Raw genomic sequence first — 13,906 nt, 5'->3', positions numbered from 1 at the left:
TTGCACCATTCGTGTACAGTAGCATACACATCCCAACACATCATCATCTTCAGTTTCATTAAACCTATTGAACTGATCCCTGCCGTTGTGTCGTCTCCTTACCCCGCTGTACATAACAATTATCATAGATTGGGGCGCTGTATGAGCTTGGTCTACATTGAAGACAGTAAGTTAAACCCTTTTCCAGTGAGGATTGGTCTCCGCCAGAGCTGCTCTTTGTCACAGGTTCTGTTCATAACTTTTATGGATGGAACTTCTAGGCACAGACAGGGTGTTAAGGGGAACCGTTTTGGTGGCTGCAGGATAAGGTCTCTGCTTTTTGCAGATGATGTAGTCCTGCTGGCTTTATCTTGGCAGGATCTTCAGCTCTCACTGGATCTGTTCGCAGCCGAGTGTGAAGCGAATGGGATGAGAATCGCCCACCTCCATATCCGAGTCCGTGGTTCTCACCTGGAAAGGAGTGGAGTGCTATCTCCAGGTTGGGGAGGAGATCTTGCCCCAAGTGGAGGAGTTCAAGTACCTCGGAGTGTTATTCACGAGTGAGGGAATAGTGGATTGTGAGATTGACAGGCGGATCAGTGCGGCGTCTGGAGTGATGCGGACCCTAAGTTCTCAATTTACTGGTCTATCTACATTTCTATCCTCACCTATGGTCATGAGTTTAGGGTTATGACCGAAAGGGCAGGATCCCGGCTGAAACGAGTTTCCTCCCTTTGAGGAAAGGTAAGAAGCTCTGTCAATCGGGAGGAGCTCAGAGTAAAGCCGCTGCTCCTCCACATCGAGAGGAGTTATAAATGAGGTGGTTTGGGCATCTGGTCATGACGGCCCCCAAACGCCTACCCGAGGGAGGTGTTTAGGGTACGTCTGACCTTTCGGATGCCACTGGGAAGACCCAGGACATATTGAGGGGTCAATGTCTCCCATGCTGGCCTGGGAACACCTCAAGATCCTCCGGAAGGTGCTGGGCGAAATGGCTGGTCAGAAGGAAGTCTGCACTTTTCTGCTAAGGCTGCTGCCCCCGTAACCTGGCCTCGGATAAGAAGATGGATGGATGGTTACATCGGAAAGGGTCCCCAACCTTTTTCGCACCAGGGACCAATTTAATGTAGCCATCATTTTTCGTGAACTGACCTTTCCACGTATGGCATATAAATACAGCAAAAATAAGTGCATGAAAAATCCAACTCACCATTACACTGAATCAGTGGGAGCCCTGGGCTTTTTTCTTTGTGATGAGATGGTCCTCGGGAGGTGGATGGTATTTGGTGAAACACCAAATATGTGGATATCATGCAAAAGTCCATTTGCGTCAGCAATTGAACTTCAAATGTGAAACTAATATCTGATATAAATTCATTACATGTAAAGTGAGACATGTCAAGCCTTTATTTCTTATCATTTTGATGATCATGGCTTACAGTTTTTGAAAACCCCAAATTTTCGGAGAATTTCAATTTAAGGTTTTCTTAAGCTGTAAAACAAAATCATCTAAATTATATCAAACGAGGGCTTGAAATATATTCAGTCGCATGTTATAAGCCTACTTCATGCATTAGTTTCACCTTGGGAATCTAATAACTGGAATAAATGAATCTTTACAAGATATATATATTTTTTTTTAGTTTCACCTTGTTGGGATGTCGCATGGCTGCAGTTGTGTGACCTCAAGTATGCAAAAATCCAGGAGAGCAGAAAGCCGGTAAGATGATTTTAATTTCATCAAAGTAAAAGATATAAACAGAAAGCAGTCTTGCATGGAGATGTTCCCAACATGGTTTTAACTTCGAGCACTGAGGAGTGCTCGAGTGAAACATAAATAGACCTATGTTGATTGACAGCAGCTGAGGACCGCTGCCAATCAACGGCGAGTGTGACAAAAACAGTGCTCAGCGGAGTAAACAGGAAGTATGACAAAATAAGAGCACTGAACAGGAAATAAAGTACAAAACACGAAAAACTATCAGAAAGTAAGTGACAGATCGTTACAGGACCTCCCCCTCAAGGAACAGATACCAGATGTTCCCTGGAAAAGAAAAATGGAAAAAAATGTCCACAAAGCAAGGGAGGATGGAAGGAGGATTTGGTGGAAGGTCGCCAAACCTCGTGTCCCCGCAGCCAGCGAGGGAAAGTCAGGTGGCGACGGCGCGTAGAGCGCCGCTGGAACTGGCGGGGCGGGCGGCCACGGAACAGCCACATCATTGGCCGAAAAAGAGACGAGTGCATCCCGCGAGGAGGACGCCCAGGGCACGGCCACATCCGCGGCTGACGTAGAGGCGGGCGCGCTGAAGCAGGCCCGGAGACAGCAGACAAAGCGGAGGGGGCTGCAGCCAAAACAGATACCTCTGCAGGAGGCGGCTGAGGAGCCGATGTTGGTGCCGGCGTGGAAGCGGCAGACGTCATCGGCGGCGTGAAAGCGGCAGACGTCATCGGCGGCGTGAAAGCGGCAGACGTCATCGGCGGCGTGAAAGCGGCAGACGTCATCGGCGGCGTGAAAGCGGCAGACGTCATCGGCGGCGTGAAAGCGGCAGACGTCATCGGCGGCGTGAAAGCGGCAGACGTCATCGGCGGCGTGAAAGCGGCAGACGTCATCGGCGGCGTGAAAGCGGCAGACGTCATCGGCGGCGTGAAAGCGGCAGACGTCATCGGAGGCGTGATTGTTGCAGACGTCATCGGCGGCGTGAAAGCGGCAGACGTCATCGGCGGCGTGAAAGCGGCAGACGTCATCGGAGGCGTGATTGTTGCAGATGTCATCGGCGGCGTGAAAGCGGCAGATGACGCCGGGCGAGGAGCAGCAAATGCTGGCCGAGGAATAGCGGATGCCGGCGGTGACGAAGCCCGGCGTGGTGCTGCTCTTGGCGGCGTTGGAACCGTGCGTAGTGCCGGCGTTGGAGCTCGGCGTGGAGCCGGCGTTGGGGCTCGGCGTGGAGCCGGCGTTGGGGCTCGGCGTGGAGCCGGCGTTGGGGCTCGGCGTGGAGCCGGCGTTGGGGCTCGGCGTGGAGCCGGCGTTGGGGCTCGGCGTGGAGCCGGCGTTGGGGCTCGGCGTGGAGCCGGCGTTGGGGCTCGGCGTGGAGCCGGCGTTGGGGCTAGGCGAAAACCCGCCAGGGACGTAGATGTCTCCGTGGAAGGAGACGCTGGCGGGGATGACAGCGGTGTGTGCCTGGCTGCACCGCAGTGTATAGTGGGCCCCCCTCCACTAGGTGGCTGCCAGACACCGTTCACACATGCGGGAAAACGTGCCTGCTCGTCGGAGTCCCCCGGTGCGAAAACCAGGGACGGGCGGGAGGGGACCAGGAGGAGGGACGAAGACACGTCCCGTGCCGAGTCCCAGCAGGAGGACAAAAGCGACCTCACTGTGGGCTCCACTGGAGCTCTCGGCGAACCAAAAAAGAGAGCGGGAGCTGGCAAAAAGAGCAGCCGGGGAGCAGCCGCTGGAAGCTGCGTAGGAGCAGGGAGAAGCAGCTCAGCAGACGACGGGAAGGATGGCGGCGGCGGACGTGCCGGTCGGAGAGCCGCAGTCGGCGACGGAGCCGCAGGAGCCGCGAGACGTGAAGGAGGAGGCGGGCGCGCCGGTCGGTGAGCCGTAGCCGGCAGCGTTGCCGAGAGGAAGGATGGCGGCGGAGGACGCGCCGGTCGGAGAGCCGTAGCCGGTAGCGTTGCCGCGGGAGCCGCGAGGCATGCAGGAAGTGGCGGACGCGCCGGTCGGAGAGCCGAAGCCGGTGGCGTTGCCGCGGGGAGAGGGTCCGCGTCTGTAGGCTGGGACCGCACAAACCTGGCCTTCAAGTCCTCCAGGAATTGTGCGGTCCAGAACGTCGGCTGAGGATTGCCGACAGGGATTCTCGCGAGGTCACAATTCTCTGGCTCGAAGTTACTGTGGGGATGTCGCATGGCTGCAGTTGTGTGACCTCAAGTATGCAAAAATCCAGGAGAGCAGAAAGCCGGTAAGATGATTTTAATTTCATCAAAGTAAAAGATATAAACAGAAAGCAGTCTTGCATGGAGATGTTCCCAACATGGTTTTAACTTCGAGCACTGAGGAGTGCTCGAGTGAAACATAAATAGACCTATGTTGATTGACAGCAGCTGAGGACCGCTGCCAATCAACGGCGAGTGTGACAAAAACAGTGCTCAGCGGAGTAAACAGGAAGTATGACAAAATAAGAGCACTGAACAGGAAATAAAGTACAAAACACGAAAAACTATCAGAAAGTAAGTGACAGATCGTTACACACCTGTATCTAAGATCAACTTGACAGGGACTGCACATGGAAATTAGCCTTTGGCTACAATATGGTACATTTCCATTTTAAATGTTCATTAATGTGCATTGTTCTTTGTAACAAAGATATAACAAATATAACAAATGTCAACTTCCTATCAGGAGTATTACTATACACCTATGTACAAGCTTATGTATGTGTTTAGTGCAGGAGGAAAAAAGTTAAGTCAGAGAACATGCGGTCATTTATAAATTAATTAATGTGTCTATGTGGCCTGGTAGCAAATGCGTCAGTACTGGTCCCAAGAACTGGTGGTTGGGGACCACTGCACTGGGGTGTCAAAGTCATTTTCATTGCAATTATAACAGTGAGGTAAATAATAAAAGCCTCATTATATACAATTGTCTATGCATTTGATTATTGTATTGGATTACTGACATATTGATTTCTAACTTGCTTTAAAATTGTAAGTCAAGGTGAGAAGCAGATAATTATGTATTTTTGATCATCTCCACAAGAAAGCTTGGAATGTGATTAATATGTTCATTTGTATAACATGCATTATACAGGTGTATCAAACTCATTTTTATTAAGTGCCTCATCACAATTATGGCTGCCTTCAGAGAGGGTATTGTAACATTTAATATGTATACATAAAAATGAATAATCGCCTCACGATATTAGTACACAATTGCCATTGCATTTATTAATTAGATTTGTTTAATGTACAAATTTATGGATAACTTTTAAAATAAGTTATTTTGACAAGCAAATATTTAACTACTGCATGGATGTTTATTTTTACTAAACATTTAATACAGTAAATAATATAATACTGGTTACTTGATGAAGTAATACAATCCCCGTTTCCATATGAGTTGGGAAATTGTGTTGGATGTAAATATAAACGGAAATCATTTACAACGCATATTTAGTTGAATATGCTACAAAGACAACATATTTGATTTGATGTTCGAACTGATAAACATTTTTTTTTGTGCAAATAATCATTAACTTTAGAGTTTGATGACAGCAACACGTGACAAAAAAGTTGGGAAAGGGGGCAATAAATACTGATAAAGTTGAGGAATGCTCATCAAACACTTATTTGAAACATCCCACAAGTGTGCAGGTTAATTGGGAACAGGTGGGTGCCATGATTGGATTTAAAAACAGCTTCCCAAAAAATGCTCAGACTTTCACAAGAAAGGATGGGGCGAGGTACACTCCTTTGTCCACAACTGCGTGAGCAAATAGTCAAACAGTTTAAGAACAACGTTTCTCAAAGTGCAATTGCAAGAAATTTAGGAATTTCAACATCTATGGTCCATAATATCATCAAAAGGTACAGAGAATCTGTAGAAATCACTCCACGTAAGCGGCATGGCCGAAAACCAACATTGAATGACCGGGACCTTCGATCCCTCAGACGGCACTGTATCAAAAACCGACATCAATCTCTAAAGGATATCACCACATGGGCTCAGGAACACTTCAGAAAACTACTGTCACTGTAAACAGTTTGTCGCTACATCTGTAAGCGCAAGTTAAAGCTCTACTATGCAAAGCGAAAGCCATTTATCAACAACATCCAGAAACGCCGCCGGCTTCTCTGGGCCCGAGATCATCTAAGATGGACTGATGCAAAGTGGAAAAGTGTTCTGTGGTCTGACGAGTCCACATTTCAAATTGTTTTTGGAAATATTTGACATCGTGTCATCCGGACCAAAGGGGAAGCGAACAATCCAGACTGTTATCGATGCAAAGTTCAAAAGGCAGCATCTGTGATGGTATGCGGGTGCATTGGTGCCCAAGGCATGGGTAACTTACACATCTGTGAAGGCACCATTAATGGTAAAAGGTACATACAGGGTTTGGAACAACATATGCTGCCATTTAAACGCCGTCTCTTTCATGGACGCCCCTGCTTATTTCAGCAAGACAATGCCAAGCCACATTCAGCATGTGTTACAACAGAGTGGCTTCGCAAAAAAAAGAGTGCGGGTACTTTCCTGGCCCGCCTGCAGTCCAGACCTGACTCCCATCGAAAATGTGTGGCGCATTATGAAGCGTAAAATACGACAGTGGAGATCCCGGACTGTTGAACGACTGAAGCTCTACATAAAACTAAAAATTGATTTACGTGGACCCCGACCTAAACAAGTTGAAAAACGTATTCGGGTGTTACCTTTTAGTGGTCAATTGTAAAAAAATATATACTGAACTGTGCAATCTGCTGATAAAAATTTCAATCAATCAATCAATCAATCAAAATGGGAAAGAATTCCAATTTCAAAGCTTCAACAATTAGTTTCCTCAGTTCCCAAACGTTTACTGAGTGTTGTTAAAAGAAAAGGTGATGTAACACAGTGGTGAACATGCCCTTTCCCAACTACTTTGGCATGTGTTGCAGCCATGAAATTCTAAGTCAATTATCATTTGCAAAAAAAAAATTAAGTTTATGAGTTTGAACATCAAATATATTGTCTTTGTAGTGCATTCAATTGAATATCAATCAATATATCAATGTTTATTTATATAGCCCTAAATCACCAATGTCTCAAAGGGTTGCACAAACCACAACGACATCCTCGGTAGAGCCCACACAAGGGCAAGGAAAACTCACCCCAGTGGGCCGTCGGTGACAGTGACAATGATGACCAGGGGACCGAAAGCAATGGATGTCGAGCGGGTCTAACATGATATTGTGAAAGTCCAATCCATAGTGGATCTAACATAAACGTGGGAGTCCCGTCCAAAGTGGAGCCAGCGGGAAACCATCTCAAGCGGAGGCGGATCAGCAGCGCAGAGATGTCCCCATCCGAATCACAGGCAAGCGGTCCATCCTGGGTCCCGACTCTGGACGAGCGGTCCATCCTGGGTCCCGATTCTGGACAGCCAGTGCTTCATCCATGGCCACCGGACCGGATCCCCTCCACAAGGGAGAAGAGGACAGAGGAGAAAAAGAAAAGAAACGGCAGATCAACTGGTCTAAAAAGATAGATAGATGGATAGATAGATAGATAGATAGATAGATGGATAGATAGATAGATTGATAGATAGATAGATAGATAGATAGATAGATAGATAGATAGATAGATAGATAGATAGATAGATACATAGATAGATAGATAGATAGATAGATAGATAGATAGTACTTTATTGATTCCTTCAGGAGAGTTCCTTCAGGAAAATTAAAATTCCAGCAGCAGTGTACAGAGTTCAGATCAATTTAAAAAAAGTAAAAAGTAAATAATGGGGGTTTAAATGGAAACAAAATAGAGAAATTGGGGGTCTATTTAAAGGCTAGAGTATATAAATTAGTTTTAAGATGAGACTTAAATACTTCTACTGAGGTAGCATTTGGTACTGTTACCGGGAGGGCATTTCAAAGTATTGGAGCCCGAATGGAAAATGCTCTATAGCCCGCAGACTTTTTTTGGGCTCTGGGAATCACTAATAAGCCGGAGTCCTTTGAACGCAGATTTCTTGCCGGGACATATGGTACAATACAATTGGCAAGAAAGGCTGGAGCTAGACCGTGTAGTATTTTATACGTAAGTAGTAAAACCTTAAAGTCAGATCTTAAGTGCACAGAAGCCAGTGCAGGTGAGCCAGTATAGGCGTAATATGATCAAACTTTCTTGTTCTTGCCAAAAGTCTAGCAGCCGCATTTAATACTAACTGTAATCGTTTAATACTAGACACGGGGAGACCCGAAAATAATACATTACAGTAATCGAGGCGAGACGTAACAAATGCATGGATAATGATCTCAGCGTCTTTAGTGGACAAAATGGAGCAAATTTTGAAGAAGGCCGTTTTAGTAACGCTTTTAATGTGTGATTCAAACGAGAGAGTTGGGTCGAAGATAATACCCAGATTCTTTACCGAGTCGCTTTGTTAAATTGTTTGGTTGTCAAATGTTAAAGTTGTATTATTAAATAGAGGTCGGTGTCTAGCAGGACTGGTAATCAGTATTTCCGTTTTTTTGGCGAATTAGTTGCAAAAAGTTAGCGGACATCCATTGTTTAATTTCATTAAGACACGCCTCCAGCTGACTACAATCCGGCGTGTTGGTCAGCTTTAGGGGCATGTAGAGTTGGGTGTCATCAGCATAACAGTGAAAGCTAACACCGCATTTGCGTATGATGTCACCTAGCGGCAGCATGTAGATGCTGAAGAGTGCAGGACCAAGGACCGAACCCTGGGGAACTCCACACATTACCTTAACATAGTCCAAGGTCACATTGTTATGGGAGACGCACTGCATCCTGTCAGTAATATAAGAGTTACACCAAGACAGGGCTAAGTCTGACATAGTCTTGTTTTGATACGCTCTAACAAAGTATTATGATCGACGGTATCGAAAGCAGCGCTAAGATCGAGGAGCAGCAACATAAATGACGCATCTGAATCCATCGTTAGCAATAGCTCATTAGTCATTTTTGCGAGGGCTGTCTCCGTAGAGTGATTTGCCCTGAAACCGGATTGAAAGGTTTCACATAGATTGTTAGACGCTAAGTGTTCATTTAGCTGCTCTGCAACAATTTTTTTGAGGATTTTTTAAATAAAGGGAAGGTTAGATCGAGGTTAGGTCTTTTTAAGGAGAGGATGAATAACCGCTTTTGTGAATGCTAGGAGAACAGTGCCAGAGGAAAGTGCTAAGTTTATAATATTTAGCACTGATGGACCTAATAAAACATAGAGCTCCTTGATATGTTTCCCAGGAAGTGGGTCAAGTAAGCATGTTGTTTATTTTATTCCATTTACACATTGTAACAATTATTCTAATGTTATTTCATCAAAACGGGAGAAACTATTTTGGAGGGCAGTATCCGCCGTATATACAGTCGTATCTGTGTTAATAGAACCCAGTTGTAGCTGGGATGCATTGTCTTTAATCTCCTTTTTAATGAGTTCAATTTTCTTATTAAAGAAATTAATTAAGTCATCTGCCAAGTGGGTGGAGCTACTGGAAGGAGTCCCTTGTTGGGTTAGCGATGCTACTGTACTAAACAAAAATTTAGGATCGTTTTTATTAAGGCGGATGAGATTTGAGGAAATATTTAGCTCTAGCTAATGTAAGCATGCGTTTATAAGTTATTTAACTATCACTCCATGCTTGATGGTAAAACTCAAGTTTAGTCGGGCGCCATTTGCGTTCCAGCTTTCTACATGATAATTTATGAGCTCTAGTTTCTTCTGTAAACCATGAGGTATGCCTTTTTAGAGCCTTTTTTAACTTCAGCGGTGCTATACTATCAATGGTTTCGCGCAGGGCGTCGTTAAAGTTGTTAGTGAGGTTATCAATAGAGCCCACATAATTTTGGGAATGGGGCCATTACCGAGGGCAGTATGCCAGCAAGAGTCGTTATTAGCAGTTATTATTATTATTAGCTTGCCGAACATGAGTCTGAACTTTGAATTTTACAAGGTAATAATTGGACATTATTTTAGTACACAGGAGTATCATAACTTTGGAATTGGTGATACCCCTGACAAGCACTAGGTCTATCGTATTACCGTAGTGATGCGTGGGTTTATTTATTATTTATGTAAGACCACAGCTATCAATTATAGTCTGGAGCGCCACGCGTGGTGGGTCCGATGGGGTATTCATATGGATATTAAAGTCACCCATTATAATTATATTATCGGCGTGTGTCACTAGATCAGCAACGAACTCTGAACATTCACTGATAAAGTCCGAATAGGGCGCTGAGGGGCGGTAGATAACAGCCAGGTATAGTGGCAGCGGTGTGACTGACGTCATAGTAAGCACCTGAAACAATTTATATTTATTATTTAGGTTGGGACTAAGGTTAAAGTTTTTGTTGTATATTAGTGCGACCCCCCCACCCCTTTTAAGGGGACGGGCAATATGCACATTCGTATAGTTAGGAGGAGATGCCTCATTTAGCGCAGAAAAGTCGTCTGGTTTAAGCCAGGTTTCGCTGAGACTGATGACTTTAAGATTGCTGTCTCTAATGACCTCATTAACTAATAACGTTTTGGGAGACAATGACCTTATGTTTAAAAAGCCCATATTATAGGTAGTGGGCTGTTTTAAGGAGTTTTTGATCCAATTTTCCGTTGTAGCAATATAATAATGTTGCGTTTATTTTGCGTAGTGCACTTAAAATAATTACAACAATATCTAGGAATTGATATGACGGGAAATTTCAGATTTTTTGCTTGGTGCTGCGATAAACTGAACGCATCATAATTTGTCACCTCAGTAGAACGCATGTCCAACTCTGCCACAGTCATAGCAGAAAAAACATTATGTGAGTTGGGTATTTTTCTAAGAAAGTTGCTATGTGTGCAGGGATTATGGGTTGAAAAGGATTTGAAAATCATTGTATTCCGTTTACATTTACATCTAATACAATTTCCCAACTCATATGGAAACAGGGTTTGTATTAAAGTTGAAAAGACATGTAATTTCATGCAGTGTGCACATGTTTGTGGGCAGCACGGTGAACCAGGGGTTAGTGCATGTGCCTCGCAATACGAAGGTCCTGGGTTCAATCCCCAGGCTTGAGGTCTTTCTGTGTGGAGTTTGCATGTTCTCACCGTGACTGCGTGGGTTCCCTCCGGGTACTCCGGCTTCCTCTTACCTCCAAAGACATGCACCTGGGGATAGGTTGATAGGCAACGCTAAATTGGCCCTAATGTGTGAATGTTGTCTGTCTATCTGTGTTGGCTCTGCGATGAGGTGGCGACTTGTCCAGGGTGTACCCCGCCTTCCACCCGAATGCAGCTGAGCTAGGCTCCAGCACCCCCCGGGACCCCGAAAGGGACAAGCGGTAGAAAACGGATGTATGGCTATACATGTTTGTCAAAATGGAAAGATCAAATACGTTTATTAGGAAATATGGGGTACTTTATTGACGCACACCATTTCCAGGCTTTCACAGGCCATATAAAATGATGTGGCCCTGGGTTTGACCTATAAACTTCCCCGGAGTTCAATTCAAAACTTGGTAGAGGCTAAAATGTTTGCAGAAGATTCTTAAAATCACTTGAGTACTATATTATTATTACAATATAGATGATCTTTGACTAGCTTTTCTTAAAAACAGCAGAGTGCTCCTGTAGAAGAACTTTGACCAGTGTAAACATATAGTATGGCAGATCCTTGCATTGACATTTAACCTCCTGGGAGTTAGTATCCTTTGCAGTGGACACTTATATTTTGCATAACAAGGCAGTTTTTGTTCACTATTTGTAACACTGACATAAGAAATAGACCAAAAACAATCTGTTTTATTTATATATGTTACATCCAGAAATTAAATTGGTCAACACTCTGTTGAGTCGTTAGTGAAGAGCAAGTTGTACAAAAAGTACTAAAATATTCAACAGTTGGAGATCCATCCATTCATCCATTTTTTACCGCTTGTCCCTCTCGAGGTCGCGGGGGTGCTGAAGCCTATCCCAGCTGCACTTGGGCGTAAGGCGGGGTACACCCCCAACGCAGGGCAATAATGCCCAAATAATAAATATCTATATTATTTGGACAACAGATTTGTCAACTAAATGCTCAACATACGTTGTCACTTACACACAAAGAAAGTTGTTGAATAATATGTAATCAAACTACACAGTATAACAATAATGAGTTCGGTGTTTGGAAAAACTTACTTCAATGTGTGATTTTATGCTCTCTCGTAAACATTTATTGAGCAGTTGTTGTTATCATTGTTATTACTATAATTTTTCCACGGCCTACTGGTTTATTTTCACACATAATATCATTAAAGAACACAGCGAATATAATCAACAAAATAATACATTCTGTTTGGCTTTAGGATTACAAGTGATGGTAAATACAGATGTCCACAGAGATTATGACAAAGAGACTTAAAAACTCTACCCTGCACGCTGCAATTAAGCTGTATAATGACACTATCTAATTGAATAAGTAATATAGTCATATACCAGAATGCTAACAGTTTCCATGCTGCTACTGCCCTGAGGATGTTCAAAATGTTTAAAATACTGTTTTTTCTTTCCATTTTTTATTGTTGTTTGTTTGATATTTATTTTAAAGTTCAGCTGTTTTTTCACTGGCGCCTTGGCTCCACTGCAACCATGAATTAATAAAGTCAAGTGAAGTCAAGTCAAGTCATTATCCACAAGAGGATGCTATAGACTTGGTAGAGTCATTTAGGTTTTCGAGTCAAAAGGTAAACAAGGGATTTTTTTTCACAGCTCACTACTTTAGGGTCTTAACAGATATTCATTCATTCATTCATTCATCAATTCATTGATACAATTTGATTGCTTATTATTGTGGATGTATTTGTTTAATCTGGAGCCATAAGATGTTTAAAGAGGGCATAATGCGTAAACTTAAAATCAGAAATATTTATTCCCTATTAGATGCAATTCTAATACAATTTGTTTGAGCGCTGTCTTTCACTAGTATCAACACGGCGACTTACACATGGCTGTCCGGACGCGTCCTTTCCCTCGCGCTCTACTAATATACATCACAATGTATTAATATGCAACGAGGTGTCTTCTTTCGGGCGTGGAATCTTCCTCTGCCTTCTCCTTCCTGGACTCCGACCCCACAAATCTGGTGTTTGTCCTTCTTGACCTCAGCAAAGAAGCCAAGTGACCATTGAAGATGTAGGAGATAAGAGTGTTTATGGTCGGCCTTAACTTTCCCCCAGTTTCAACTGAAACTCAGAAAATATGATTAGTTGCGCGGCCTATTCTAAGCATATAGATATTTTAAACCAGGGGTGTCAAACATCAACCCGTGGGCCGGATCAGGCCCGCCAACAGGTTTTATACAGCCCGCCTGATGAGTTTGCCAAGTATTAAAATGACTTGCATTTTTTTTTTTTTTTAATGAAAGAAACTGCTGTTCTGAATGTGTCCACTGGATGTCACAATAGCAATTCTGTTAGGACCAGCAAGAGGTTTGTGTCTTCCGCTTTTAACACATCGTTATTTGGCACCCTTACTCCCCAAAAATGTCTTTGTGTGGGTTTTAAGAATAGACGCTAGTATCTTGTGTACTCGAATAATCAACTTTTACCTTGAAAATAATTTTTGGTCTTGAAAATCAACTTTTACCATTGCAAGATGCCTCGTTGTTCTCCTTTTTCCATAATGATAACATTAATAATAATAATAGATGGATAAAACTATTTTCTATACACCCGAAACCCTTCGGAATATCAGAGCCATTAAAGGCGGCACATGGAACAAACCGGTGAAATAAGGTGTTCTACCAACGGGTTCTAGGATTACCGCCATGACAGGTGCCAACTAAGGTATGAAAATATAGTGAGAAAACTTAACCCTTTTGAATAGTTTTACCTCTGATTCTCACGGTTTGTTGAGTTTACTCTGGATTAATACGTGGACGTGAGAAAGGAGGTGTTTGATACCTCGAAGAGTTTACATGTTGTGTTTTTGTTCAATCCCAGAAAGACTGCGATTTAAAGTTTAATCCTGGTTTTGCAGATAATCTGAGACAACGTCTAAACTCATTGTGTTTTTGAAACTGCACTAGTTTCCTCAGAATCTTCAACAAACTTTAAGTGTTTTTTCCAGAGAATTATTGTGATTTTTATGTTTTCACAATGTGCTGGTTCTATTTTTGGCCAATGTAAAACAAAGTAAACAACCTGGAGTTGTCTTTATTTTGAAGTTATCATGCCATG

The sequence above is a fragment of the Nerophis ophidion genome, linkage group LG06, assembly GCF_033978795.1.
Source record: "Nerophis ophidion isolate RoL-2023_Sa linkage group LG06, RoL_Noph_v1.0, whole genome shotgun sequence".
Lineage (NCBI taxonomy): Eukaryota > Metazoa > Chordata > Actinopteri > Syngnathiformes > Syngnathidae > Nerophis > Nerophis ophidion.
The sequence above is the reverse complement of the archived record's forward strand: the minus strand, read 5'-3'. Positions refer to the sequence as shown.